The sequence below is a fragment of the Charadrius vociferus genome, unplaced genomic scaffold, assembly GCF_000708025.1.
Source record: "Charadrius vociferus isolate BGI_N301 unplaced genomic scaffold, ASM70802v2 scaffold241, whole genome shotgun sequence".
NCBI classification, from domain to species: domain Eukaryota; kingdom Metazoa; phylum Chordata; class Aves; order Charadriiformes; family Charadriidae; genus Charadrius; species Charadrius vociferus.
In genome coordinates, this window is record NW_009646932.1 from 193,554 (window position 1) to 194,163 (window position 610).

General features: G+C 63.6%; 1 protein-coding gene across 1 annotated transcript in view; it reads left to right on the forward strand.

The window, feature by feature from the left end:
- The window catches only part of LOC104295040 (FXYD domain-containing ion transport regulator 6-like), a 16,996-nt gene that overhangs the window by 14,984 nt on the left and 1,402 nt on the right, over window positions 1–610 (forward strand). The gene's annotated exons all lie outside the window — the stretch shown is intronic.

Genomic DNA, 610 nt, shown 5'->3' on the forward strand with positions numbered 1-610 from the left:
CCTCTGCAGAGCGGCGGTGCCTGGCGTTGGCTGGTGCCAGCAGCAAGGGTGCCCATCCCAAGTGGGTGCAGCAGCAGCTCCGGGCACGGAGGTGTGCAGCCCCTGCCTGAGCTGGCCGGGAGCATCACAGCATGGCCGCAGCGTCGTTACGCCCAGGCTAGCATCCCTTTGGGACGGGTCTGTGCTCTGGCCGGGTGCGGTGCCCCGCACAAGGGCAGCGTGTCGGTGCTCATGAAGGGGCAGGGAGAGGCTCAGGGGTGAGGGGGCACCGAGGGGTACCCATGGTCTCGCCGTGCCGCTGCAGGTGAGCGTGGGGAGCTGGGAGGGGCAAGCGCAGCTTCCAGCTCGTGTCCCACCAGGGCCACTGGCCTCATTGCAGGAACGTGCTGTAATTGCTATGCTAATTGGGACAAATTAAAGTATGCTCTGGGTGAAGGGCACAGTATTGACCTTGATGGAGAGATCACAGCCCGTGTGCTGGCCCCATTGCCTGCAGTGCAACCATGAGACTGCACCGAGGCTCATGCAGGGAGCAGAGCCGGCGGTGGAGAGGTGGTTGAAAATACACGACAGAACCCCACAAAGCGTCCGTCTGTCTGCTCCAGCCCTT